Here is a 27,085-nt window from a genome sequence, read left to right as displayed (position 1 = left end):
CTCCCCTCTTCATCGCACATTCAGTTCGTGACGACACTTCCTAAAATGCCGTTCAACGCAACGCGCGGAGTAACGGGGCCGCGACACGTTGCGAGCAGGGCCGTGATACAGGTTTGCTTTTACGAAACGTGTAAGTAAAAAACAACATGGAAAACACATCCAGTGGGAAGGGGCGGAAAGAATGTTGCTCATTTCCACGAGCACAACAAAAGTGGAAAAAGTACGATGCGAGGGAATTGCCTCGAGAATGAGCAGATGCTTAGGGTGGCTCTTTTAGTCGACGTTATGTAACGCGGCGGTCGTGAGGAATTGAGTAAAGTTATGGAATCGCACGCTTGGTTGCGTGGTGGTTGCGTGGTGGCTGCGTGGTGGTTGCGTGGTGGCTGCTGCCGCGGCTGCTGAAGCGATCGGCTCGGCCCTCATTCGTGATCATGGCACCGCAGCGCCCCTCAAATCAATCTCACGAAATCAATATCATTATTATTATTATTCTACAGGATAAAATATACGATGACAAATATTTATGGCGCAGGGATAGTCTAAATGATACATACATATTTTTTGCGGCCGTTTTGCTGATCCACTGCTGGAAGATGACCCCCCATCCCCACTCTCTCCCCTCCCCAGACCGTGTCTGGTCGGTCATGCGGGGTTGTCTGACCACACTTCACCGTGCTGGTTAGACGCCGCGGCGCACGGGGTCCTTCTTGATGTTCGGTCGCCGTCGTCGTCGACGAGTAGCCGCGGCGGTGAATCGAACCGCTTCCACCCGCCCCAATGGTTTTCACAAGATCGCAAACAAAGCTCGTGTGTCCACAAAGACAAAGATTGTCTCCAAAGACAAAGATACTCCGTATAGTTTGTAACAGTATTCTTAGGTTTTTTCGGTAAAGTCACGTAGGTAAAAAATTACAATTAATAAAAGTAAAATATTTTATTTTACTTAAAAATTTGTACCTACGTGACTTTACCGAAAAACCTAAAATATGAATCCTTGCAGTCACGAAAGCTTCAAATCTAGAGTTTGTAACGGCCTTCATAGGTGCTGTTAGCGAGCACTTATGAAGGCTGAGTCGACATAGTGGAGGCCCAGGACCGGTTTAGATAATCGTCACAGGTGTTGGCCGTTAGCGGGAATCGAACTCGGGTCGCCGGGTTTGTAGCGCAGAGCTCTAACCGCTACACTACCGCTTCTCACATATCAAGATGTGTGTGTGTATGTTTATCTACACACATGTGTGTGTGTCTACCTTCACACACACACACATCATCCATCATGATGGAATGCCCGACACGCGTTAGACGCTCTGGGTGATTTCCTCCATCGCTGAAATAAAAGACGTGGATTTATAAACAACAAAAATCTGAAGTAAAGAAATTAACAACCTCGCCAGCAAGGTGCCAATTGGTTACTCCGGTTCTTTGACTTGTGTTGGTTTTAGTGACAAAACAACAACAACAACAGCGACGACGACAACGACGACAGCAGCGACAAACTCACCACATGTCGCGGATTCATCTCTGGCCGCCCGCGACGTCGCTCACAATTGCCGCTCTCCCCCAGCACCTCCTCACTCCCTCTGCCCCAATCGTGGCGGGTAGGAGCTGCCCAGGGCATATTCCGCACTCGATCCCTGCACCGCCTCGCTCGCCCTGCCCCTCGCGCGCGCGCGCGTGCGTGTGTGCCACGCTCTCTCCTCCCACCGCTCTCTCTCTTTGCCTCTACATCTCTCTTTCCATCTCTCCCCCACTCTCTCTCCTGCCCGTCTGCTCTTCATCTCCCTATCTCGCTCGCTCTCTCTGCTGTCCACATCCGCCTCCTCTCCATCTCCTCTATTTTCCTCTCCCCTCTTCGCCTCTCCCTCTGTTCCTCACCCCTCTCATCCCCATCTCTCTCTACTCTCGACCTCCCCCTCTCTCTTTGCGAGTCACCTCTCCAACTCACCTCTGATGTCCACCTCTCTCGCTCCATCTCTCTCTGTCCACCTCTTCCTCATCTCCACCCCTCCCTTCTCTCTCTCTCTCTCGACTGCACCTCTCACAATTTCCTCTCCTTTTCACCTCTCAATCTCTCTCCACCTTCCACCCTCTCTCTCTCTAATCTCTCTTTCCTCTCCATCTTTCTCTCGTCGCCACATTTCCCCCCACCCTCTCTCCATCGCTCTCCTCCTCGGCTCCCCTCTCCCCTCTGCTCCCGGAAATCCGTTTTCCGCCGGCAGGCAATTCGAGCCGCGAAGATGGAAAGAGTTGAGCTGTTGCGATGGTTAATTCATATTTTATTTTGAAAATACTCGAGCCCACTTAGCTCTGCATTTCTCTGGGTGGGGGTGGGGGTTGGAGGGACGGCGGGTAAAAGGAGAACCATTTTTCGATTTAAAGCTTTCGTGACTGCAGGGATTCATCTTCTTGGTTCTTTCGGTAAAGTCACGTAGAAGGGAAGTAATAAAATAATAAAATAAAACATAATAAAACAATTCTCACGACGTTTCGGCCACAACGCAAGCAGCCGTCACCTGAGGACGGCTGCTTGCGTTGTGGCCGAAACGTCGTGAGAATTGTTTAATTCTGTTTTATTTTATTATTTTATTACTTCCCTTCTACGTGACTTTACCGAAAGAACCAAGAAGAAAAAGGAGAACCACTTTGTGAATCTCAAGTCACACAGCGGTTCTCCCATCGGAATAACTACATCCTGCCATAGGAATGTGGAATTTCCGCCCAACTGACTTGGGGCTGTGAACGGAGATCGGCAGGGTGTCACGCTCGTTTTTGCGCAGGGGGAGGTTTTGACTCTTGACCTGACCCGTGTCTTTGCTGACATGATTCCAGAACCAGCAGTTGTTGTGCACACGTGGGCACTGTCCACCGCAAAGTGGGGGGGGGGGGGGTAACCTATTGACAAGTTCTCCACCTGCCAGCACGAGGAACTGTCGGCGGAAACTTTGATGATGATGACTGTGCTGTGGATGACGATGTTGATGCTGCTGCTGATGATGACAATAAACACCTGCTGCTGATAATGATGAAACTGATGGTGCCGACATTGCTGCTGCTACTCCTACTACTGATGATTATGCTGATGAGGAAGACAACGACGATGATGGGCAGATGACAGACGATGCTAATGCTGATGATTCTCGCGAAATACGATGGCGACGTTGCTGCCACAAATACCATTGTCGACGGAGAGCGGGACCAGTTCGACTCGTGTGCATGTGACAATCGAGGCCCCTGGTTGTGGTCTCGGGAGCAGCGAAAGAGAACAATAGGAGAGAGAAGGGAGAGAGAAGGGAGAGAGAAGGGAGAGAGAAGGGAGAGTGAAATGGAATTGGGAAAGAGTGATGGACCAGAAATCACAATATGGAGGAGGCGAAAGTCTAAAAATAAAGAAATGAATCTGGGAGGGGAAAAAAACACGAGGAATCAAATTTTTCGGAAAACCTTGCGACAGAAGCGCCGATTTCTCGGTACGCGTGCAGGAAGTTACCCAAGAACCCTGGGGGCGGCATGGGGGTCGGGGGGGGGGGGGGTCGGGGGGGCGGGGTGAGGGGGGTCGCCCGGCCGCGAGATCGGGGCGACTTGCGAACACGCGGCCCTTCCTCAACGACGCGCTGCGTCGCCAAGGCCAAGAGCGAGGCCCCCCCCCACCAAACACCCCACTCGCCATACGCCCCCACCTCTGCCCCCCCTCTCCCGCCGGAGAGGGGTCACGACCCGGGGAGTGAAAGCCCCCCCCCCACCCCAATCCCCTCGCTTCCCGTTGAGGCCGCGTGACGCCGGCCCCTGGCACGTGACAGAAGGAGTGAGATGCCGGGTCTGTGCACGGGCTTTCGTGTTGCTGTGTATTTTGTGTGTTTTGCAACAGCAACAACCAAGTCAAAGTGAGTCGCTGCTCAAACGAGCATTGAGGGGTGGTGCCCAGCGCATGTTTACAGCCCTGAGTCGGTGAGTAAAAACAATCCACATCGCTCTGGCGGGGGTGGGTTCATCCATCGGACAACTGCTGTTGACTACCTATTTTATCGACCTCAGAGGGAGGGATGATGGACTGAGCCAACCCTCCACAGCCAGGGTTAAACCAGCGACCTTCCCATTACGAGGAGCCGCTCTGCCACTGCGCCATCACCAGGCTGCTTACGTTTCTACAAAGGCTCCGCTTTGTGCAGTGATATATGTTTTTTCATAATGAACTTTTACAAAAGCAATTTATATAACGTTGTCGGGTTTTTTTTGTGTACTAAATTGGGCAAACATTAAACTTTGATGAATGAAAATTAAATAAATATTATATTTGACTACCATGTGACGAACATCGTCAAAGGTATGAGGGGACTTTTCGCGCCCCGAGTGTGGATGAGAGGTCACATGATGAAGGGATCCCAGCAGCAGTTCTGTGATATCTGCTTCCGCGTAGAGCACGCACATCCATATCGACTCTGCCGCACACAAGATAGATTATGTCCACGCCCTTAATTAAGACGATCCATCGAATAACCTTAACAGACCATTGGGGTAAGTGCTGTTCGCGAGCACCCATAAAGGCCGGCAGGACACATGGTGGCCAACACCACGCCTACCTGGCTGCCTTTGTATCCTCAGTGCTGATGATTCCAGACCGCACCAGGTACTCATTCGAGGTTGAGTCGACCTAAGGGAGGCCCAGGAATGGTTCATACACTCGTCACTGAATGTTGGCCGTGAGCGGCAATCGAACGCAGGTCTGCAGGTGCGTAGCGCAGCGCGCTAACCACTACACTAACGCTCCCCACAGTCGCGCACACGCACAGACTGCCACACACGCGCGCGTGGCCGTGTAGTGATTAGGTTTATTAGCCGAGGTGAGCTTCTACTCAACCCTCCGCTCCTCAGATCGCCCTCACGGTCTCGGGGCGCCACACGCCGCATCACCGCGTCCCTCGCGCAAACAGCTGCGGCCCACGACCCCGCGCGTGACCCTCGCCGGGAATCCAATGCAGCGCGCGCACGCACTCGCACGCCCGTACACGATGTATATACGGAGGAGGACGAGGTTAATTGCTAAGTGCTCGGGGTGTTTTCCGCGGGGAGCAGCTGCCAAGATCGCTCGTGGGGGAAGTTCGCGGGGGTGCGGGGGGGTGCGCGGATTTGCGAGAGCGGCTTTCAAAGCGCCGACTCCGTGTCCGATCGAGCGCCGGTGCCGGGCTCCGCCGGGCCGGGTGCCGCTCCGACGGGCCGGTTGCCGGCCTCCGCTGGCGTCCGGCTCGAGTCGCCGCCGGTCGCGGCGGGCGCACAAAGCTCGGCTCTGTGCGCCGCGCGCAAAATGGTTTCATTTATTCGGGCGATGCGCGTGGACGAGGGGGTGGGAAGGGTCTGGGGGGCCGGGGTAGAGATTGGGAGCGTTGGGGGCGGGGGGGCGATGTGACGGTTGGAGAGGGGGGAAGCACAGAGGGGGACTGAGAGAGGATTTAGAGACGCAGGGGATCGAACAGATTTGTTTTCGGGTGCGGCTAGAGTGCACCGAAGCCGTTTGAACTGATTGATGGTTCGTTTTTAGAGGAAAAAAAGTTGGGTTTGAAGATTACGTTCCGGTCAACCGTTTGTGATACGCGGTTTGAACAGGTTTAAATTTGCATACTTACTCGAATTTGGTAAAATGAAGACCTCCTGTGCAGCTTACAGTGTAGGCAACACAGCGAGCGGTCTTTGTTGCAATTTCTTAGCAAACAGGCCATTTTAATTGCAAAACAGAGAGATTGAGACTCGTGTTTCAATCGCTTAAAACAGGTCTCTCTCCCTCTGTGTTGCAACTTCAAGAGACGGTGAGACGGAAAATCAAAGATAAATATTTAACTCAAAGGATGAACTGCAGCGTTTCCTACATGATCATCAATAAAGCTGTGGGAAAGGTTTATTTGGTGAATGCTGGGAAACACCTATTTTTGTTTTGTTATCGTGTTTATTTTATTAAAATCAGAATCTTTATTCATGCTGGATGAATCCGATGAGCTATAAAAATCAATTTTTTTTCACAGATGTCCAGTAGTTTAGTCTGAGTTTTCTACCACGAGAATCTCGCTGGTTTTGCAGCACTGCCGCGCAGCAGACGTCAACACACTGTGTGCTGCAAACGAGGGTGGCGTGCAACCTAATGTTCCGAGTTAGGGAGACCCTGTGCTGAGTAGGACGTGGGGAGGAAGGGGATCCGGGGTGAGGGTTCAAGGGGACCCGGAGAGCCCGTAAGGCTCCCTCCCTTAACCCAGGCCACCTCAATTAGCCTCCTCGACACGGGGCTACGAACGCAGCGAACACGCAAGCACACACACACACGGACAAAGATCCACGTGTAGCCTATGTTGGGCAAGTGCTGTTAGCGAGCACACTCGAAGGCCGACACGGCACACGAAGGAGTGGTGTGGTCCCACTATACACGGCTACCTTTGTCTCCCCAGTGCTCGTGTTTAACACACCGCACCAGGTACTCATTTAAGACCAGTTCACAAAATCGGCACTGGTGTTGGCCATAAGCGGGAATCGAACTCGGGTCAACGCTCACCACATATAACAAGGACCGCCGTTCGCCACGAAGCGGCGGTGACAAAGATCCCCTGTATATCCTTCACAGACTTTTGGGGCAAGTGTTGTTAGCGAGCACCAATGAAGGCCAGTACCACGCCCGCCGTGGTGCTGGTGGTGATGTTTACACACCTAGGGGAGGCCCCCATCACCGGTTCAGATAATTGTCACTGGAATTGGCTATGAGCAGGAATTGAACTCAGTTCGCAAGGTTCTTACCGCAGTGCGCTAACCAATGCGCCACCACTCCTATTTGACACACACGCACGCACCACGCACATACAACTACACGATGCAACCCACACACGCGCGCATTCCACAAAACCGCTCCAGGATTGCAATACAATGAAGCTTTCAAACAACACAAACTATAGAAGCAAAGAACCTCGACGAATTTAAGAGGGGAGAAGAGGAGAGAGGAGGAGGGGGGGAGAGGAGGGGAGGGAAATACCCCCCAGCGTCCCCCCCCCCGCCTCTCTCTCACGAGCGAACGCCGCAGTCACCGTCGCCGCATTCAGAGCGACCGTGACCTCTGCCCTTCCGCGGTGACCCCGGCGATTAGAGAGACGCCTGGCGGCAACCGCCCCCGTCCCGGCGACTAGCCCCCCCCCCCTCTCCATTCCTCCCTCTCTATTCTCCCTCCCTTGACCATTTCTCCACTCCGTTCTTTGCTCGTTTGGCATCTGCTGTCCGTTCCTCCCGTGAGCGCCTCCCCTCTTTACCCCTCATCCATTCTTCCCTCCCTCCTGGTGCAGAGAAATTCATCAACGCTATTGGCCATGAGCTGGAATCGAACTCGGGTCACGGGGTTCGTAGCACAGCGCGGCTACTCGACCGCTCCGCTACAGACGAGCCGCACGCGCACGCAACTGAGACGCGCAGTGACGTCACCAGAGCGCTTTGTGCCAGGCTGGGTGTACCTCGAGACCATGTGACGTGTGGATGGCTCCCTGGTAGGAGGTAGTAACTACCAGCTGGCCCCTTCCCCTCCCCCCGCCGCCGCCACCGGCCTTCGTTTAGCTCACTGAGTTTAGGGAATCTCAATCGGTACCCAGTGATCCTAACCGTCCCATGTTTGGCTCCGATGGGGCTGTGCGTCACGAGTTTTTAGCTCTGTTGAACATTTGGGGGGGCGACAGGCCAGGAGTAAAATCAACTTCAGAGTAACTTTCAACAATCCTAGGGTGATGTCATCGCAGTGGCTGTGATGTCATCGCAGTGGCTGTGATGTCATCGCAGTGGTTGTGATGTCATCGCAGTGGCTGTGATGTCATCGCAGTGGCTGTGATGTCATCGCAGTGGCTGTGATGTCTTCGCAGTGGTTGTGATGTCATCGCAGTGGTTGTGATGTCATCGCAGTGGCTGTGATTTCATCGGAGTGGCTGTGATGTCATCGCAGTGGCTGTGATGTCATCGCAGTGGCTGTGATGTCATCGCAGTGGCTGTGATGTCATCGCAGTGGCTTGTGATGTCATCGCAGTGGCTGTGATGTCATCGCAGTGGCTGTGATGTCTTCGCAGTGGTTGTGATGTCATCGCAGTGGCTGTGATGTCATCGTAGTGGCTGTGATTTCATCGGAGTGGCTGTGATGTCATCGCAGTGGCTGTGATGTCATCGCAGTGGTTGTGATGTCATCGCAGTGGCTGTGATGTCATCACAGTGGCTGTGATGTCATCGCAGTGGCTGTGATGTCATCGCAGTGGTTGTGATGTCATCGCAGTGGCTGTGATGTCATCGCAGTGGCTGTGATGTCATCGCAGTGGCTGTGATGTCATCGCAGTGGTTGTGATGTCATCGCAGTGGCTGTGATGTCATCGCAGTGAGTGTGATGTCATCACAGTGGTTGTGATGTCATCGCAGTGGCTGTGATGTCATCGCAGTGGCTTCATTGGAAACCGCGAGTCGCGCGTTGGCGTCCGGAGCCTCGTGGGAGAAATTAAAAAAAACTAAAACCCGCAAATCTCAGTCTCGCAGCGGCGCCGCCCGTTACTCACTGCTCTTCGATTTTACATTTCTATAAATGTATCTATAATTTAATATTAATTATCATAATTATCACGTGACAATTCTTACATTGCGTGTTCACGAGTGGCCGTGCCAAATGACGATCGCGTCGCGCTGCGCCGACTGCTGTGAGAGTCCCCCCGCGTTCTAATTAAAATCGCTCACCTCCGGAAGCGCACTCAATGCACTGTAACTTGGAAGGACCCAGGCTGCCCGTATTCACATAGATGGCGACATCATCATTACCATTATCAGAGTTGTTTCTTTTTGCTTGTATTTTGACTGCTTGTGTTGCGGTTATTGCAAACATGATGCCTTGTATAAAGGTGTCAGTTTTGTACCAGTTTAAAGGGTAAAAACCTACTACTACGATGGGGACATCGTTACCGTTATCGTTATCAGCCATGGTCTATGCACTGCTGGATTAAGGATCATCATCATCATCATCATCGAGGCATGGACTATTCACTGCTGATATTAAGGCATCCCCATCATCATCATAAGCCATGGTTTATCCACTGCTTGATAAAGGCTTCCCCGTCATCAATCATCGTCGTCGTCATCGTGAGCCACGAGCTATCCACTGCTGAATGAATGTCTCCCAACGTCAACACCGCATGTCTCAGTTTTCACAACGGAACAATTCATCTAAATCCTGTACGTGATGGACGCAGCTCTCGGCTGCCGTGTCCCCATCCTTTGGCTGGCACTCCATGGTTAGTCTCGACCACCTGCTTATCGTCTCTTCTTCAGAACGATGTGTTCGTCATCATGACACAGACAAGCACACACACACAAACGGCACAAACAGACGCCAGTTGCCACTAAGTGGCGGCGGTTTCACCCACGGCGCATGTGCCAGGCTGGGTGACCTCTGAGGCCGCGCAAAGTGTCGGAAGACTCGCTGCTGGCAGGAGTGACAAGGGACAGACCCAGGTGTTATGGGCTAACTGATTGCGGTGTACGGGAGAGAGATGGGCCACCTGACCTCCCCACTGGGCGAATAAAAAGACACATTTACAGATACACACACGCGCGCATCCCTATCACTGTGGTTACTGTTTCCACCAACCTCATTCATTCATTCTCGATTTACCAGACTGCCTCGTCTCATCCACACGGTGTTCAACCACCGCACCGCAGGGGACAAGAGCTCACTTTCTCGCCTACAAACTCAACAATCCACTCACTCATCCACTCATTCGCTCAACCATCCACTCACTCACCCATTAACTGAAATATCTACTCACCCACTCATCCATCGACTCACACATCCACTCATTCATCCACTCACTCACCAAACTGCAGGTCAGAACACTTATCTTGTTGTTACTTTCCTCGTCACTAGTTTCCACTCCAGTATGGATGCAAATTTCATCCTCATATGATCGTATCCCCTCCCCCCCCCAAGTTCTTATGACCATGCTCAATTTCAACGCATAGATTGTTTGGCATTATGGGGCCTTTGGGTCTGTGCTCAGCAATAAACTCACTCAGCCGTTTGGACCACCAACCACACACAAAGACAAGGATCACCTGTGCAGCCCTAACAGACTTTTGGGGCAAATTCTGTGAGCGAATACCTATGAAGGCCGGCACGGCACACGAGGGGGTGGTTAGCCAGCACCACGCCCGGCCGGTTTCGTCCCGCGAGTGGCGATGTTCACACACCGCACCAGGTACTCATTTGAGGCTGAGTCGACCTAGGGGCGTCCCAGGTCCGGTTCAAATAATCGTCGCTGGTGTTGGCTGCGAGCGACAATCGAACTCGGGTCACCGGATTCGCAGCGCAGCGCGCTCACCACTGCTCCACCGCTCCCTCCCCCCACGACACGCGCGCGTGCGCACACACACAATTTGGCACTCGCTCGCCGCCGCGACCACCACCACCGCGACCACCACCAGCGGCGGCAGCGGCCGCAGCAGCCGAAGTCGCGACGATGAAAAGTTCACCGACGGGAGCCGTCGGCACGCGCGCAGCGCCCTTCGTGCAGCGGGGGGCTCTGCGCGTTTCCAAGGCGCGAGCTCGCGAAGTCATCTGCATTTTTATAGCCCCCATTTACGCGCAAATTATCCTCCGTGACATTAAAAAAGCCACGGTTTTTTCCCCTCCCTCCTACCCCCACCACCACCACCACAACCGTCACCACCCCCCCCACCACCACCCCCACCGCCACCACCCCCACCACCACCACCGCTACCGCCGCCGCCACCACCACAACCACCACCACCCCCACCGCCGCCGCCGCCAAACCGCCCGTCCCATCGCACTGCCCCCCCCCCCAACCGCTCCGCGTGGCCCCGGCGGCTCGCTGGGGGAGGCGTCGTTACGAGGGCTCTGAGACTGCCACCTCTCATAATGCCGAGAGGCAGTCACTCTGACAACAGGGAGAAGGTGGGGGGGGGGGGGGAAGAAAAGACCCGCCCGTAATTGCTTGGGCTCTTAATTTAAAAGGCGCCGCTTAAATCCGTCACTCGGAAGTCAGATTTGCAAATCATCGTTAATTGACGTACGAGAAGCCGCGCGCAATGCACTGAGGACATCGCCGTGATAATTACCAAGGCTGACAGGTGGTCAGGAGATGGCAGTGAAGCCATGGATTCTTGAATCCACCCATAGGGATGTGTTGCAAGAATCCATAGCTTTATTTTCGTCTTCGTTTTTTTCCTTCTTCTTTGTTTACAATACACTGAGCGGAGGAGATTGGTCATTATTTAATAATGCAAACTATGCATGGGGCAGGAGAGTCGCCGAGTCTTGCGTCGGCTTGGTTTGGCCCCTGCGTTCCACGAGTGCGGGAGGCGGTGGCATCGAGAGAAGACGAACCCCCCCCCCCCACCACCAGCCACCAGCCATCATCATCATCATCACGATCCATGTGGGAGGATAGCCCCGTAAGTGTCCGCTGCACATTTCGTCGTTAGTTTTCACTTTCCTCTGTCTCGTGCCCAACACACTCAGTGCAGTGCCGGATTAAGCTAGTGGGGGGCCTGGAGCATGTTATGAAGGGGCCCTAAATAAATAAATAAACACGTAAATATTACAACGCACATTTTTAACTTGCAAAGTAAAGTAATTGTATTTTTTAATTTTCCATACAGCCAGATACTATGACAAATCGCTAACCTTAAACACTCAGTCCTTCATAAACATTGAAGGCAGTCTAGTACTATAGTAATAAAGCAAGTGAAGTATCACTGAACCCGAATTGTAGTATTTTTATTTGTATTCACTTCATTATTATTATTATTTTTCTTCTTCTATCTACGTGACTTTACCGAAAGAACCATATACTATAGCTTGAAAGCATTTAGCGCGGGGCCCTTGAAAGTGCGGGGCCCGTAGCATATGTAGCTACTTGCGCTACTGGGGTCATCCGGCACTGACTAGTCGTGCCTCTCTCTGGCACCGATCCCTAAGGGCGTCGTCACGCCATTCTCTGAGGTCTTCCTCTCACGCACACGAGGGGTTAACGCTCAACACCGCCATCTCCTGGCCACCCATCGGCTCAAGCAGACGGCACCTGGCACTCGGAAGCAGTCGCCACTGCGAGCGAAGCAAGCGCTCGTCACGAGCCTCGGTCCTTGCTAGGCTTGCGAGACTCGACGAGATCGAGGGCACATTTAGGCGCGTAAAGACAGATGAGCCCGTACGCCCTTCAGCCGCCGATCTCCTCTGGTCTCGCAAGCTAAGCAAGTCCCAGGCTTGTCTAGCAAGCTAAGCAAGTCCCAGGCTTGTCTCGCAAGCTAAGCAAGTCCCAGGCTGGTCTCGCAAGCTAAGCAAGTCCCAGGCTTGTCTAGCAAGCTAAGCAAGTCCCAGGCTGGTCTCGCAAGCTAAGCAAGTCCCAGGCTTGTCTCGCAAGCTAAGCAAGTCCCAGGCTGGTCTCGCAAGCTAAGCAAGTCCCAGGCTTGTCTCGCAAGCTAAGCAAGTCCCAGGCTTGTCTCGCAAGCTAAGCAAGGCCCAGGCTTGTCTCGCAAGCTAAGCAAGTCCCAGGCTTGTCTAGCAAGCTAAGCAAGTCCCAGGCTTGTCTCGCAAGCTAAGCAAGTCCCAGGCTTGTCTCGCAAGCTAAGCAAGTCCCAGGCTTGTCTCGCAAGCTAAGCAAGGCCCAGGCTGGTCTCGCAAGCTAAGCAAGTCCCAGGCTGGTCTCGCAAGCTAAGCAAGGCCCAGGCTTGTCTCGCAAGCTAAGCAAGGCCCAGGCTGGTCTCGCAAGCTATGCAAGGCCCAGGCTTGTCTCGCAAGCTAAGCAAGGCCCAGGCTGGTCTCGCAAGCTAAGCAAGGCCCAGGCTGGTCTCGCAAGCTAAGCAAGGCCCAGGCTTGTCTCGCAAGCTAAGCAAGGCCCAGGCTTGTCTTGCAAGCTAAGCAAGGCCCAGGCTGGTCTCGCAAGCTAAGCAAGGCCCAGGCTTGTCTCGCAAGCTAAGCAAGGCCCAGGCTGGTCTCGCAAGCTAAGCAAGGCCCAGGCTGGTCTCGCAAGCTAAGCAAGGCCCAGGCTTGTCTCGCAAGCTAAGCAAGGCCCAGGCTTGTCTCGCAAGCTAAGCAAGGCCCAGGCTTGTCTTGCAAGCTAAGCAAGTCCCAGGCTGGTCTCGCAAGCTAAGCAAGTCCCAGGCTTGTCTCGCAAGCTAAGCAAGGCCCAGGCTGGTCTCGCAAGCTAAGCAAGTCCCAGGCTGGTCTCGCAAGCTAAGCAAGTCCCAGGCTGGTCTCGCAAGCTAAGCAAGTCCCAGGCTTGTCTCGCAAGCTAAGCAAGGCCCAGGCTTGTCTCGCAAGCTAAGCAAGGCCCAGGCTGGTCTCGCAAGCTAAGCAAGGCCCAGGCTTGTCTCGCAAGCTAAGCAAGGCCCAGGCTGGTCTCGCAAGCTAAGCAAGGCCCAGGCTTGTCTCGCAAGCTAAGCAAGACCCAGGCTGGTCTCGCAAGCTAAGCAAGTCCCAGGCTGGTCTAGCAAGCTAAGCAAAGCCCAGGCTGGTCTCGCAAGCTAAGCAAGGCCCATGCTTGTCTAGCAAGCTAAGCAAGACCCAGGCTTGTCTCGCAAGCTAAGCAAGACCCAGGCTGGTCTAGCAAGCTAAGCAAAACCCAGGCTGGTCTCGCAAGCTAAGCAAGGCCCAGGCTGGTCTCGCAAGCTAAGCAAGGCCCAGGCTGGTCTCGCAAGCTAAGCAAGACCCAGGCTGGTCTCGCAAGCTAAGCAAGGCCCAGGCTTGTCTCGCAAGCTAAGCAAGGCCCAGGCTGGTCTCCCAAACCGAGCAGGAACGTGTGTGCTGGGCTTGTTCCACGGGAGTCGGTATCGACGGAGGAGCGGCTGCTCCACGCCCGGCCTCGCGGGCTTGCCCACCCCCTGTCAGCCCAAAGCCCCAAACGCTCGCGACAACTCGCCGTGTGGAAGGCCATCGGAGCGTGGCACGTAGCGAACGCAGGCATCGCTGCTGTGCGTACGCGGCGGGAATTCTCTATCCGCTGCTAGGCCGCTTGTGGGTTTTTTTTTTATTATCGCGGAAGCCCGATCATTGCTCAGGGATGGCGTTTTGCAGCCACGGCAGAGACGGGCGCCGACGAAGCGGTGGCGACGTTAATTGGTTTGCAGTGCGGGAGGTAGAGGGGAGAGAGGGAGGGAGGTAGGGAGGTGAGAGACAGACAATGGGAGATCGGGAATGGGTGAGGAGAGACAAAAGAGAGCGTAGCGAAGCGAGATGAGAGAGAGAGAGTTAGAGAGCGCACGGCGAGAGAGCGAGATGAAGCAGTAAAGAGAAGGATGTGGGGAGATTTCAATTTAAAGCGTTCGTGACTTGAGGGATTCATCGTCTTGGTTCTTTCGGTAAAGTCACGTAGAATGGAAATAATAAAATAATAAAAATAAGATAATGTTATTATTTCCGTGACTTTACCGAAAGAACCAAGAAGATGTGGGGAGAGTACGACAGAAGAATCGAGAGACAGGGGGTCAGGAAGAGAGAGCATGCAGTTATGAGCTACCCGCCGGAGGTCGTTGGACTGCGAGAAGGGCTGCGTGCAGAACGAGAGAGCGAGATAGGGGAGTTTACATAAAGCAAAGTTATTTTAAAAAAACCGAAATGATGAACGAAGCAAAGTGCCGACTACACCGAGCATCTTCTTGTTTCCACTGATCGTAAAAAAAGAGAGAGAGGAATGGAGAAGGGAGGAGAGGGAGAGTAGAGAGGGGAGTAAGAGAGGTTTTGAGATACGGAGGGAGCGAATGCAGATCGCTGCTGCACGCGCGATAATTCGGCGCGCACGTGTAATAATAATAATTCTATTTGCTGTTCGCAGTCACAACTCTAATGGACTGGAAACCGTTAACGACGCGTCGCCAGAAGGGCGAGTGGGGGGAGGAGAGCGGTGGAGAGGGGGGATAAGGAAGTGGGAGCAGGTGGGAGAGGGGGGATGTGGGGAGAAGATGACGAGGAGGAGAGGGTGAAGGGAGAGCTCATCAGGTGGAGAGGGTGAAGGGGGGGGGGGGCACAGGCTCTGAACGCTGTCCACTGGGCCAGGTACAGGTGACACACAGCCCTCAAACCCCATATCTGGCATCACCGCTACCCTAGGCAGGGAGTAACCTCACCTGCATCACCATCCTCACCACCATCATCCAACCTCCCCCAACCCCTCCCTCACACGTTTTGCGTCACCGGGGCTCCCAGGGAGACCAATCAAGGGGCCGAGCCGCTCCAGACGTCCAGGATTTTATTTAATTAAATATGTAATTGCAATTATTTTATTATTATTATATATATATATTTTTTCTTTCTGGAGAACGGACGCGTCACGCTTTTCCCCAAGGCCCTGGAGGCGGCGTGTTGGAGCGTGCAAGCATCAGCATCATCAGCAGAATCATCAGCAGCGGCAGCAACACCAGCAGCGAGTGCACCACCATCATCATCAGTAGCATCAGCACCAGCATCGTCACGGGCAGTGGCAGCAACAGTGGCAGTACCATCATGAGCAGCATCAGCATCATCACCAGCATCACCGGCAGCAGCAGCACCATCATTATCATGAGCAGCATCAGCATCATCACCAGCAGAGGCAGCATTATCACCAGCATCATCATCAGCAGCAACAGCAGCACCATCATTATCATGAGCACCATCAGCATCATCACCAACAGAGGCAGCATCATCACCATCAGCACCAGCATCACCAGCAATAGCAGTGCACAGTCCACACGTGCAGTCCTTTGTCAATCCACTGCTGGATGAGGGCCTCCCCAATCGGTGCGAGTCGTGGGGGTCATTGCCCAAACTTCACCACGCCGGTGAAATGGTGGTGGAGGGGGGCAGCAGCGGTTTCAGATGTCACTCGCCACTGATGTTAGCCGTGCCATAGGAATCAAACTAAAGGTCAAATTGACCTGTGTCCTTTAACCAATGGGGCCTGGCTCAAACAACAATGAATTGAAATGGCATGCATGTATGTATGTTGAACTTCTTTCGCACCATACGTGGCCAACCGTGCTAATGGGAGGCGCGACATGATTGGTCTATTAGTTAACGAACCTTCCCGAACAACACGTGTTGAATGTGTCACCTTTTGCTGATGCAGACCGAGAAAGTTGAAACCCGTCCAGAGTTTTTTTCTGCTGCTGGTTCAACAAATGGTGGCGAGGAAACAATTGCGCCAGAAGACTTCGAGGCTGATTGACATTGGCCGAACATTTTTAAAATTATATAAATCAAAGTAATTGGCAAACAGACGATCGCAAATTACTTATTTATTTAAGATGGTCCGCAAATCCCGCAAGCAGCCTCGGTGTATTTAATAAAAATGTTGTTTTAATTAGAGCGAGAAAACAAGCTATGAAAACGAATCCCACGTGCCAATAAACAAACCAAAACATAGATTTTTTTTGAAAGGGAAAATCTTCCCTCCCCTCCGATTTGTGATGGGCGCCTTACACCGAGCTCGCGTTGAGTTGTAGCAAAACAAAAATAAAATCTTGTGGCAAAAAATAAATAAACGATCTTCTTTCAAGAGCGACGTCCGCTGTAGGGAGCCGAAGGAGGTCGTGGCTTCGATACCGACCCTGACGCCTGCTGCTGTATATTTTGAGTTTGCGTGTCTCTCTCCCCGTGGTCGCGTGGATTTTTTTCCGGGTTCTCCGATTTTCCCCTCCACATTTAGAATCAACGCCACACGTTGAGAGCAGCGGCTCTTAACATTGACTGCAGCCTGCATCGCTTTGGTTCTCAGAAATGGAATCTGGTACCCCCAGGGGAGGGGGGGTGCGTTTGCCCCACGTGAAGAACCGCTGGTTTAGAGTATTTGGCTGCTGCTATGAATGTCCACGTGACAAGCGACTTCGTTGAGATTTCATTTGTGATCGCCAGGTTCGCTTCCGAAATAGAGCTGCATTGCTCAGTGGGCCTTACCTGGTAAAATAAAAAAATATATTTTGATAATTTAGTTCACCGTCGCGAGCCGGTGAAACGAATTCATCGCTGGGCTACCACCAACACCGCGATTTCACGGTGATCGAGACATCGGTGCGGTTTTATAGCAAAAAATAAATAGGACGAAAAGTGACTCGGAGGTCCTGGTCTCACTCACACCGCGCGCCCAGCGATCTTGCAGCCGTTTCACCAACAGAGTATATATCTGGAGCTGCTCCTGCTGCTGCAATGGTGCACAGTCACGATTCATGTGCTATGGAATTCATTTAACGCCACGAGTAAAAAAAAATGCTCATGAATGTCGTTTGAATTCTGAATAATTGTGACATAATAACAGTAGTGACGGTAATCCATTGAATATTACATGTTGACCGTTAAAATAATCAAGGTGGAGGGGGGAGGAGGGAAGGGGGGGGGTCAGGTCGCATCACGACGGCTGATGGATGAGACTCGTGATGGAACGGCAACGAAAAACATCACTCGCCGCCGTTGTTAGTAGCGGCCGGGAATCGAACTCATGTGGCTGGTCTCATTTTATCTCACAGGATGTACTGCCACTCCACTGCTAGGCGACATCATCATAATTATTATTATTATTTCTCAATCGTAATTACCCGTCCGAGTTATTTCGTTAAATGATGCCTCGGACCATCGCGCGATGACGTCACAGTGGCGCAAGTGACCAATTAGACGCGCACATCCGTTGCGTCGCCACTACCCCCCCCCCACACCGCCCCTCACCCCACCCCCAGGGCCCCCGATAGGCAGAGGCTCCCGTCACTCAGGGACTCAGGGACCCCGGGTGAAACCACCCAGGGACACGAGCAGGGGTGAGCAGGTGTGGAAAGGATGGAACCAAGTTCTCAGGTGAAGAGGGGAAGGCGGGGAGAGGGCGGTATTCCCCCCCCCCCGACCCCAACACCAACATCTCTACAAGACAATTCCAGCACGTGGAATGAAACGTCGAACATGTCTCCCCAGTGCCGTTATTTACACTTCGCACAACGCACAAGGTATTCATTTAAGGCTGAGTCAACCTAGGGGAGGCCCAGGACCGGTTTAGATATCCATCACCGATACTGCCTTGAGCGGGAATTAAACTCGGGCCGCCGGGTTCGTAGCGCAGTTCGCTGATCACTGCGCCACCGCTCTTCTCTATCACCACCACGACAACAACACCGCCTCTCTCCCTCCCGTCCCTGTGCCTTTGGGGAACATCGCTCACGTCTCACCGCCACTCCAAAAGACAAAGAAGCCCCGTACATCCTCAGACTGTTGGGGCAAGTGGTGTTAGCGAGCGGCGGCCTATGAAGTCCGGTGAGGCGCACGAAGAGGGCGAGCAGGCAGCACCACGCCCGGCCACTTTAGACTCCGAAGCGGCGATGTGAACACGCTGCACCAGGTACTCATTCGATGCCGATTAGACCTAGGGGAGGCCCAGGACCACACGCAGAGACGCGCGCAGTCTCGTCCCTCCACGTCACGAGCCCATATTCCCATCACGAAAGGAGCGAGTGGCGATGAGTAAATTCTCAGTGGCCGTCCGGCTGATGCGGCTGCCGTGTGGACAAAGCGCCCTTTGTTTGTCGGGGGAATTGGGGAGTTGTGGTGAGTGGGGGTGGGGGGACAACCCACCCCTTCCATCCGCCACACTTTGATCATCACGCTATCGCTGGGTCGAGGTGCCCTTGCGCCATCCATCGCTTCTATCACAAAGGTTAAACAAAAGTGGGAATGTGTTTTCCGAAATTCGCTGCCGGCCTTAATAGGCGCTCGCTGACACCGCCTGCCCCACCAGGCTGTTGAGGCTATACGGAAGCATCGTAATTGCGTGTGGGGAGCGGTAGTGTGGTGTTTAGCGCCCTACGCTACGAACCCCATAACCCGAGTTCCATTCCCATTCACGGCCACCACCATCACTGACCATTATCTGAACTCCACTGCGGAGTACACTGTGCCCTGGTGTGGGGTGCAAGCTCTCACACGAATCTTGTCGACGCCGAAATGAACAAGGCGCTTCGTATCATCAGCGGTTCTCTACGTTCTACTCCACTCCCGTGGCTTCCTGTGCTGGCGAATATCGTTCCACCCAACATCCGACGCGATGATGCGACGACACGGGATTACAACAACAAGATAATGACGAACTTCACTCATCAAGATCTAAAGGAACCCCCAACGCCCAAGGCTAACATCCAGGAAACCGTTCGGGATAATCGCCTCCGCTCTAGCAGCCGAAATTAAAAACACCGCCACTCGGTGGTCTCCATCGTGGGCGGCGATGGACGTGGCAAACAACAGCATCGTTCGCGATCCGACGGTGGAAGTACCGAGATTCTCTCTTCGGCGACGGCTGTGGACCACGCTGAACCGCGCTCGAACACGACACGGCAGATGTGCCGTGCACATTCCATGAATGGAAGATCACAGGAATCGCCCGACTGCGACTGTGGAGAAGTCCAAACCGTCGAGCGCATCGCCGATGAATGCTTCATCCATGCACATCCTGGCGGTGTCGCTGAACTCCACGCTGCATCAACCACATCATTGGACTGGATGAGGAACCTTTGCATGAATTTACGACGATCATTAAGAGAAAAAAAACTGTTGATTTTCACAATGCGATATGAAAGAAGAAAAATCTGAACCGGTCCTGGGCCTCCTCTCGGTCGACTCGGCCTCAAACGAGCACCTGCAGCGATGAGTAAACATCACCCCTGGGGATACAAAGGCGGCCGGGCACGGTACGAGCCGCACCACTCCATCCTGCACTACGTTGGCCTTCAAAGATGCTCGCTAACGGCACTTGCCCCAACAGCCCGTGGAGGCCCCCAGGGTGATCTTTGTCTGCGTTCGTGTGAGCCCTATGCCCTAATTAAGGGAGCACTTTAATGACGGTCACGTGCTTGGCAGGAGCCCCTGTTCAGGCTTCAGGCGGGGGGTAAGGGGTGAGGGAGGGGGCACGGTGGGCGGGTGTTGATGGGGTTGTAGTTGTGGTGGTTGCGGGGGGGAGGAGGGCAGCCACAAGAGACGCACTCCTGCCCCCCTCACCCACCCACCATGCGCGCCCCCCGCCCTCCGCGCTCAGGATACTCACCATCTGTGAAAAACGCAAATATTTATCATAGCTCAAGGCACCCGCCCGCCCGCCCGCTCGTCCGCCTGCACGAGGCAGCAACGAGCGGGGAGCGTCCAACGGAACGCGAGCAGCGTGCAGGACTACTCGGCGTCATCGCCAGTCGCGGTCAATCCACCGCCCGATGTCAAAACCTTCCCCCCAAGTCGTCGACATCTCTCACGATCCTGCGACGCTGCAATCCACCGCTCCACCCGCTCGCCAGCGGACTCCTTCCGTCCCTGAGCCTTGCCCACGCCGTCGTTAGTCTCGCATCGTCATCCCTTCCAGCCGCGCGTTGCCACCAAAGCACCACTTAATTTCCTTCTCAGTTTGAATGAGTTATTTAAATCTGTGCAGGTTCCAGACGGCAGCAGGAAGCGCATCTGAAAGCGCTCGACGGTCACCGCATCGCGCGCTTTCAGATGCGCTTTCTGCGGCCGTCTGGAACGCTCTTCCTGCCAATATTAGGAAGCCTCTGGAGCAATGCACTTTTAAATCTAGACAGAAAAAACTAATTTTTTTTAGAAATAAATTTGTGTTGAGTTTGTTGTCCTTCCCCCGCACCTCCGATTAGCATGGTTGGCCCACGTATGGTGCGAAAGAAGTTCAGCATATGTACAAACTCAGACATCGCACCTCCTTGCTTTGACATTGCTCCTCCTCATCGAAGACGCTGGTGGAACCGCCAACGGCATCATCAGAACATCCACCAACAGGAAGATCCACATATCTCCTTCATGAATGTAAATTTAAAAGACACAAGCCACAGTAGTGTGACTGTGGGCCATACGGCCCGAACTATGAACCACAGAGTAAGCCAACAGTGACCCAAACTTCTTCTTCTTTCGTATGGATTCACAGCAGCAGATTAAAGATGCAATTTTAGATGTGTTATCCACTCAATTGTCTGTTCAGAGTGGATATCGGCATCGTAAACAGCTGCTGAAGGCAGCAGCAGCTGTTTACGATGCGCGGTCGATCGTTTGGGTTTGGTGGCCGCAATCGCAGTCCGCCGAATCTTTGATATGCCATTTGTGCATCAGGTGGCCACATCGGCCATGCCCGGTCCCACTTACGGATTAAGCTCGTGCGGGCCTGTAGCATATGTTGTTATAAAGGGGCCCTAAATTGAAAAAAACCACGTAAATATTAAAACACTATTTTTTTACTTGCATAGTAAAGTAATTGTATTTTTTCATCTGCTATACAGCCAGATAATACGACAAATCGCTAACTTTAATCACCCAGTCGTTCACAAAAGTTGAAGGCGGTATAGTACTATGGTAATAGAGCAAGTGCAGAATCACTGAACCGGAATTGATAGCTTGAAAGCATATTCTTAGGTGTTTTCGGTAAAGTCACGTAGGTAAAACATCAAAATTAATAAAATAATAAAATAAAATAAAGATCACGACGTTTCGGAGGCAACACAAGTCTCTGTCATCAGGTGGGACAGTCACAGCCAGATTAGCTGCATCACTTGATGCATCACTTGATGCAGCTAATCTGATGACGGAGACTTGTGTTGCCTCCGAAACGTCGTGATCTTTATTTTATTTTATTATTTTATTAATTTTGATGTTTTACCTACGTGACTTTACCGAAAACACCTAAGAATATGATTCCTTGCAGTCACGAAAGCTTCAAGTCTAGCTTGAAAGCATTTATCGCGGGGCCCTTGAAAGCGCGGGGCCCGTAGTATATGTAGCTACTACACTTGTGCTACTGGGATAAACCGGCACTGCCCGGTCCTGATTTAGTTAACGGTCGACCATTGGCGACGGGGAAGGTTGAAACCGGGAGGGTCGACGGTCGGGTCCGCTGTACGAGATGTTTATTTTTGACGTTGACAACAGTCCACACTTGCTTCCATCTCTCGATTTCATTTGTATTCGTGGCGTGGAGTGAGGCTGCTGTGATCCAGAAAGGGTTGCGTGATGTTAGGCGAACAGGCGGCGCTGGGTTCATGTCCCGATGTGTCGGAAGGTGCGGGGAGTGAACGAGAATGTTTTGGAACTCCCGGACGGCCGCGGTGAGAACCGCGAGCCACGCGGTCGGCGTCGACTTCAGCGTGCCTGAGATGGCCACGCATCGCGATGTTCAGTTGTGAGTCGATAACGCGAGTGTGAGCGCTGCGTCCCCCCCACATAGGTGAGCAACGCTCTCCCGTCGGATACACGAGGGCGAGTGTGGCGGTCCCGGAGTGTTTGCGCATCACAGCCCCAACTAGTTCCCGACAGTTTGTGAATAATGTTCGTGCGGGTTTTCATCTTGCTGCTCAACTGCTCAATGTGTGTGCCTGAAAGTGAGACTTCGATCGAGCACTACGCCAAGGTATTTCGGGAGTGGGTCGTGGGTGACGGTTTAACCACAAAGCCGATCTTCAGCGTACTTTGTGCGGAGGCAAAAAGTGACCCATAGAGATCCATAGACACACAGAGATACACAGAGACCCATAGAGATACATAGACTCATAGAGATACATAGAGACTCATAGAGATCCATAGACTCATATAGATACATACGGACGCATAGAAATACATAGACTTATAGACATACATAGGGACTCATAAAGATCAAGACTCATAGAGATACATAGAGACTCATAGAGATCCATAGACTCATATAGATACATACGGACCCATAAAAATACATAGACTCATAGACATACATAGGGACTCATAGAGATCAAGACTCATAGAGATACATAGAGACTCATAGAGATCCATAGACTCATAGACATACATAGAGACTCATAGAGATAAAGAGACTCATAGAGATACATAGAGACTCATAGAGATCCATAGACACACAGAGATACACAGAGACCCATAGAGATACATAGACTCATAGAGATACATAGTAACCCATAGAGATCAATAGACTAATCGAGATACGTAGAAAACAATAGAGATCAATAGACTCATAGAGATACATAGAGACTCATAGAGATCCATAGACTCATAGACATACATAGAGACTCATAGAGATCAATAGACTCATAGAGATACATAGATACCAATAGAGATCAATATACTCATCGAGATACATAGAAAGCGATAGAGATCAATAGACTCACAGAGATACATAGAGACCCATTGTGACCCATGGAGACGCAAAAAAGACAAGCCACAAAATTATTGTGGCCGAGCAATTCAAACAGCGGACCCATATAGAGGAGTAAAACACCGTCGTCTACATGTGTCTTGGTGTTCACCACTGCTCGTCCCTGCTCGTAATCATCGCTGTGCACTCTTATCGCGATGTCAAAGTGTGACTTGCGTCACACCAGCCGGTGGCTAGGAGATGTTAACTACCTCGTCTGGTATGCATGAGAGAGTGGGTTCGATCCCGACCCTTACGCCTGCTGCTGTACATTTGGAGTTTGCGTGTCTCTCTCCCCGCGGCCACGTGGATTTTTCTCCGGGTCCTCCGGTTTCCCCCTCCACATTTAGAAACATGCGTTCAAAGTATTTGGCTGCTATACACCTCCATATGATAAGCCACTTCGTTGAGCTATCATTTGTGATAGGTCGCTTCTCAAAAATAGCTATACAGCTCAGTGGGCCTTACCTGATAAAATAAAAGAAAATAGTTTAGTTTAGTTTAGATCGCTCGCCTTGAACTTGAGGACAAATCGACGTCTCTGACCAATCTGGGGAGGAGGTGGAGGATCGAGTCGATTTTATTTTTGATTTTTCCCGTGGGGTTTGAGTTATAGGGCAGATTGGACGACAAAAGTGATGGATTTTTTTTGGATTGCGTCCGACAGAAACCGTCCGCCGTGGAGATTGAGCGAAAACCCCACGAAATAAAACTGCAGTTCCATCGGCCGAGGGAGATCGTCTGGAGCGAATTTGTTTGAGCAGCAGCAGCATTTGTTGTTTAAGCACCAAAACACCCTGGAGCGGTTTGAACTTTCTGGGTCTCCTGAGCCCCAACTGTGGCCTCTTCAACAACTGCTGCCCGCGTCGCCTGATTGCTCGAGACAAGAAACCCTCCACGAGCGTTCTGCAGGGCCCCGTTCAACACGGCGCGCAGTTTAATTGCCGCGGCGGTAGCAGCTTTAATGACAGCTGCCCTCAATTTATACACGTACGTCGCATGAGCGTGGAAGCTTACGGCGGCTTGTGTGTGTGTGTGGGGGGGGTGATGCCTTCATCTAGCAGTGGATTAACCACGGCCTATGATGGTGATGATATAATCCACCGCTGAATGAATGAGCAAATCTGCCGCAACCGTGTCAGTCATTGGGGCTGTTTGACCATACTTCACCGCGCTGGTCAATACGGGTCAGTGAAAAGGGGGCCTTGGGAGTAGTGTCAGATATATCGCTCCGCCGAGCGATGGTTAACGGTGGGCGAGAAATCGATCTCGGATCGCCAGGCTCGTCGCGCAAGAAGCGCCGTAACAGCTGTGCCACCACTCCACCACCCCCTGTTCTTCCCCCTCCCGCCCAAAAAAAAGCCAATTTTTACGGAAGGACGACAATCCACAGCATCGGTGAGTTTGGGAACCCGCACGTTGCTGGGTCGTCAGGAAATAAAGTTTGAGAAACCTCTCCATATATATAATAAACCCGCGCGCCTGCCGAGACATTTGTTCTGACGCTCCGGGACAGGATTACGACGACAGCGTTTCCCGAGAGGCCTTGCGCGCTCGGAAATTGATGTTTTCCAACGACAGCCCTTTTGTTGGGCGGCTCAGGTGCTATACGCCCTGACCTCATTCTCTCCGAGAGCGAAGAAGAGTGAGGAGGAGAGTGGGAGAGATGGCAGGTTTTATTAAAAAGTTATACGAGTGAGACCCAGGAAGCGTGCAAATCACGGGGCGTCTCAATGTTTGTGCCCGGCACGGGGAGCGGTGAGATGTGGGATGTGGGGGGGGGGGGGGACATGTGTGAAAAAGAACTTTATAGATCATCGGATTCCTCCAGTATACATATTCTGACTCTGATTCATCCGCGGCGGCACGCGCGGAGAAGTTGATCTGACGGGTGCCGCACGCTCGCCCTTCCCGTGGCTCTTAGGAGGCAAGGAGTTGAAAGGTCACACGGGGATCTGGGAGCTCACAAATCTACGAATCTGCCGGAACTGCGAGGTGGTCAAGAGACGGGAGGAATGACACTCACATCTGTGCGGACCTTTAGGGTTGTAACCAAATACGCACGTTGGGTTATGTACCTCCCTCCCCCTTACACACACACACAAGCCACTACTTCAATAGAACTGGACACTTTTGAAAAAAGTCTGTTACACTTGGCAAGGCTTTTCCAGGATACATTACATTAAGACTCGAATTATTGTTATTTTAAGTGAATTCCCTCAATTACGGTCTCCATTAGCTATGTAGCATTGCCACCAAATGAAACAAGCAGACATTATCGTCTTGAGCTGTGATCTGTCGACTGCTGGATGAAGGCCTCCCCACGCCTCCCGTCATCGTTCACAGTCCTTGCGGTGTCACGAACCCTCTCACCTCGATGCTCATGAACGCACCTGTACACGAGTGCATGTATTAATCAAAGCAGAATTGTATATTTTATTTTCCAGTGTATATGCGTGGTTAAATTAATATTTCCAAGTAGTAATTCAATTTATTCACAGAGTCAATTGGAATGCCGCGGTGACAAGGTGTTAACAACCTCGCCTGGTATACAGGAGGTTGTGGGTTCGATCCCGACCTGACACCTGTATATTCGGAGTTTGCGCGTTCTCCTCGTGGTCAAATGGATTTTTCTCCGGAACCTCCGGGTCTTTCCCTGCACATTTAGAAACATGCTTTTCGAGTATGTGGCTGCTATACATGTCCACATGATAAGGCACGAAGTTCTGCTTTCATTTGTGGCCAGGGCGCTTGTGAAAAAGATATATTTAGCTAAGTGGGCTCTACCTGGTAAAATAAAAATAGTTGAATAGTAATTTTCGTTTCGTTTAATATCCATAACAGAGCCTTTTTACCCACAAGTAGAGTCAAACTAATGACCTGTCCAATGAGCATTGAGGCATTGGTGCTCATCACCTGCTTACATCCCTGCAAAGCGAGCGGTGGAAATTCCACATTCCTATGACAGGTAGGCGCGGATCTAACCATGGGGCAACCACTGTGGACTTCCCTATCGAGTTGAACTTATCTATTGACCCCACATGAATGATAGGGGCTGAGTCCCCCCCCCCCCCCCACCCACTGAGCTGCCTGACTCAGCGTTTAATCCACAAGGCTGGTAAATATAAAAACAAATTCAATCACGCCCACTGCTTACGTGTAAACCGTGTCGACGAGCTGCCAGAAGGTGAAATTATAGATGGCACTTGAAAGTCACTTACAATTATCAACCACTTAGTGGTGTCCCTTTCAATCTGACATCGGGAAGAGCAACCCATCTGTTTACAGGTCTGGGCTGGTGGTGGGAACTCCACGTTCCTATACATGTGTTGATGAACCCTTTAGCACAGGGCTGTGTAACACTTTCCCTGCTTACATCTGACTATGAATTATGAATATGAATTATGAATTATGGCAGGCAGCCACCCGTTAGTTTGACGCTAAACTCTGATCACGTGACGTATGTGTGTGCACTGACCGTGTTGCTTGGAACTACTTGAGTGACGTCAGCTTGAGCCGCGTGGAAAATAACAAATTGCAGTGTTTCCAAGGTGGAAAGAAAAAAAAACCATTCCCCTCTAGGACCCGATTAGTGCGGCTAGGATTCTAACAGCGATACATTTTGGAAAATCAAAGGCACTCTGTGCGACTGCGGCCATGATCTCTTAACCCACGTGCCACATCGTCGCATAGCCCCCACGTGGCTGGGTGCGTGGGTCAGTGAGCGGGGTGCATCACACAGAGGCCTCTTTGACGTGCGTTGTTCAGAAGGGGCCAATGCCCGAAACGTCGCCTATTCTTTTATCTCGAAGGCCGCAGTGTGATTGGCCAGTGTGTCGAGTTGCTCGCTGTTTGCACAGACGGTGGCGATATTACTTTTGCACCTGCGTCGCGCTCAAAGGGGTGAGGAGGAA

General features: G+C 52.1%; 1 protein-coding gene across 4 annotated transcripts in view; it reads right to left on the bottom strand.

The window, feature by feature from the left end:
* LOC133343504 (heparan sulfate glucosamine 3-O-sulfotransferase 1-like) overlaps positions 1-27,085 on the bottom strand; it is an 83,015-nt gene that overhangs the window by 29,149 nt on the left and 26,781 nt on the right. The window contains exon 1 of one of the 4 annotated variants that reach the window (XM_061553166.1): positions 1,502-1,556. The exons of the other annotated variants lie outside the window; for them this stretch is intronic. The gene's annotated coding sequence lies outside the window, so the exon portion shown is untranslated. Of the gene's footprint in view, positions 1-1,501; positions 1,557-27,085 lie in introns of those variants that run through there. 4 annotated transcript variants of the gene reach the window in all.

Source organism: Lethenteron reissneri, chromosome 17 (genome assembly GCF_015708825.2).
Source record: "Lethenteron reissneri isolate LAM-NWPU_2019-01 chromosome 17, ASM1570882v1, whole genome shotgun sequence".
Classification (NCBI taxonomy): Eukaryota; Metazoa; Chordata; class Hyperoartia; order Petromyzontiformes; family Petromyzontidae; genus Lethenteron; species Lethenteron reissneri.
This window is presented reverse-complemented; position numbering and strand designations above follow the sequence as displayed.